We start from the raw sequence: 3233 nt of genomic DNA, 5'->3' as shown, positions 1-3233 counted from the left end.
TTGCCATTACGATACCTGGGGGCAAGTTCTTTAGCAACTTAGCATTGTTCTTCCATAAAGTACGCAGACTTGCAAGGAACACTTTTCTTTATTGTCAAAATTGGTGCAGCAGATATACAACTGTTTTTACAGTCTCCCTATGATTAATTCACTGATCTTGATGTGTAAAACTGATGCAGATCTGACATTTGTCCTCGGCACTGAAATGTACATAGTTTGTAGTTTTGCACGTATGGAATTTAACGTGTGAAAACATGTTTACATGGGTTTCACACAATACACCTTGAAAATGTTCCAAAACCACGTTTCTCATGTGAAAACTGCAAAGCACGTTTCACATATTTGAATTATATTCCCATGTCAAATCTTCATGTGAGACCCATGTGCTCCACATGTTAAAACCTGTGGCAACATGTTTTCCACTCTACCATGATTAGTAGATCACTCCTTATCAATGGGAAATTCATGTGGTTTATTTCACGCTGACTGGGAAGGTGCAGCAAAAGACTTCCTGGTCCCCTCTTGTGTTTTGGGTTGGGCTGCTGGAAAGTTAAAGACCATAAAATGAGTTTGGAGCAATAAATTCGCCCAGCTGAGGGGGTTCTGCCTGGACAATCAATTTTTGGATGAAGTTGCTAACCATGCTATGCTGCTGTGGCCTTCCTGAGTCAGTAGAATGCTGAGTGGGATGCAGTGTGTGTGTGTGTGTGTGTGTGTGTGTGTGTGTATTGACACTGGGGTGTCTGGTTGAGTAATGGGGGCGTAGCAGAGTTTAGATGGCTTCTATCCTCCTTCCTATCCAATGCTGGAGAAGGTCATCACTCATACAGACAGAGGAGAGACAGAGAGAGGGGGAAGTGCACGAGCGGGCGACAGTGCTCATCCAGGCAGGAAAGAGAGAGTGTGAGCCAGTGAGAGAGCTTGAATGAGACATAGATCAGAGCGGTACTGAGAAGGACGAAGATGATGGGCGGAGCATGAGAAACTCTTGGTAGACAGAGGTGAGAAAACGTGTGTTTGTGTGTACTCTAGCATGCACGTAAGACAGGTATTCTGTCTGCGGGGACACTACAACGATGGTGTCCAACCTTCTGTCATACATGTATTTTCACATTTTACAATGCAGTCTTCATACGCTGACCTGCTTCCTAGTGAGGACTGTTCTCAGCCACTAGCTCAGCCACTACAAAGCCCTAAAGCCTCATTAAGCACAGCAAACACTCCACCCTGTGCCATATCCGCATCAAATCCAGACTCAGTCACATGACCATGTAGTAATCACACACTTGCTAGTTAATGTCTAAATAAAGATCTTGGATTGGATTTGGTGGACAGATCATTCTCTCATTTGGGTGGAAATCCACACCTTGAATTTGTGCCATTGCTCTAGTTTTGCTTGTAGCCTTACTTGTTACTCTGCGTTTCTGCTCCAGTGAGATGAATTTGATGGCTAACAGCTCTTTATGTAGAATACTGTCCAAAAATCAAACCTGTAAGACAAATGATAAACAAAAGACCACAGGCTCTGCAGCTTTTCATTTCCTAGTTTTCACTTGCTCAGGTTTCGTGGATGATGTATAAGACGGGCTCCCTAGACAGAGGAAACATCCGGCCTTAGATGGTGTCTCATATCTTCATGCAGTAATTCTAAGACCTTACTTTCAATAAGTCTCTACTTTCACCGAACAGCAAAGAAAATACTTCATTCAACTTTGATTTAACAGACTAATCCTGGAGCTGCTCCACAGTGAATAATGTAACCACTTCTTAGAGACTGGAATATGAGAGCATTTGCTGTTTAACAGCAGGAAGCCCCAAATACTGTTCAACTCATGTGAATGAAATACCTCAAACAACAAGACTGAGAGCTAAGCCATACTGTTAGCTCTGTGAGGCTGTGCTTAGACACAGTGCTTTGGGCTAAAGAACATCACAAGCACAAGAAGACCTAAAAATGATTTTACTAACATGCTGATTTTTACATTGATAAAACAGGTCACACCCTGAAGTCAAGTGAAATCCTCTTCTTTTGGAAACAAGTCTCAGTGTATTGACTGAAACTAGGCAAAATAAAGTAGATCACTCCTTATCGATCAAGCAAATATTACATTGTGCAGTGGCGGATGCAAGGGCGTCACTTTGTGTTGAAAAGTGGTGGGGACATTTAAAGGTTCAGATTAGCGTTGTGACAAAACTCTTAGCTCTTGAGACGTGACGATGCAGAATATTGGGGTCACGAGAACAAGACTAAAAGATATTTTAATACTATTTAAAAGAAATATTCATTGATGAAATACAATGGTGGGAGTGGAGGTCCTCCCTCAGAAGATTTTGAGCATTAAGCACTTAATTCCCTGCATTCTAGAGACATTTTCTGCACCAATAAATGTCTTTATTTATATAAAGAGGAACACAAAATTGAGGTGGCAGGTGACAATTCAGAATATAAAAATATAAATATAATGGAATATAATGCAGTAATCAGTTAATTGTTTTTTTTAGCTTAAGTAATTTTTTTGGACAATACAGTGAGGAAAATAAGTATTTGAACACCCTGCTATTTTGCAAGTTCTCCCACTTAGAAATCATGGAGGGGTCTGAAATTGTCATCGTAGGTGCATGTCCACTGTGAGAGACATAATCTAAAAAAAAAATCCAGAAATCACAATGTATGATTTTTTAACTATTTATTTGTATGATACAGCTGCAAAGAAGTATTTGAACACCTGTCTATCAGCTAGAATTCTGACTCTCAAAGACCTGTTACTCTGCCTTCAAAATGTCCACCTCCACTCCATTTATTATCCTAAATTAGATGCACCTGTTTGAGGTCGTTAGCTGCATAAAGACACCTGTCCACCCCATACAATCAGTAAGAATCCAACTACTAACATGGCCAAGACCAAAGAGCTGTCCAAAGACACTAGAGACAAAATTGTACACCTCCACAAGGCTGGAAAGGGCTACGGGGAAATTGCCAAGCAGCTTGGTGAAAAAAGGTCCACTGTTGGAGCAATCATTAGAAAATGGAAGAAGCTAAACATGACTGTCAATCTCCCTCGGACCGGGGCTCCATGCAAGATCTCACCTCGTGGGGTCTCAATGATCCTAAGAAAGGTGAGAAATCAGCCCAGGACTACACGGGAGGAGCCGGTCAATGACCTGAAAAGAGCTGGGACCACCGTTTCCAAGGTTACTGTTGGTAATACACTAAGACGTCATGGTTTGAAATC

Source organism: Micropterus dolomieu, linkage group LG19, assembly GCF_021292245.1.
Source record: "Micropterus dolomieu isolate WLL.071019.BEF.003 ecotype Adirondacks linkage group LG19, ASM2129224v1, whole genome shotgun sequence".
In the NCBI taxonomy this organism is placed as follows: domain Eukaryota; kingdom Metazoa; phylum Chordata; class Actinopteri; order Centrarchiformes; family Centrarchidae; genus Micropterus; species Micropterus dolomieu.
This window is presented reverse-complemented; position numbering follows the sequence as displayed.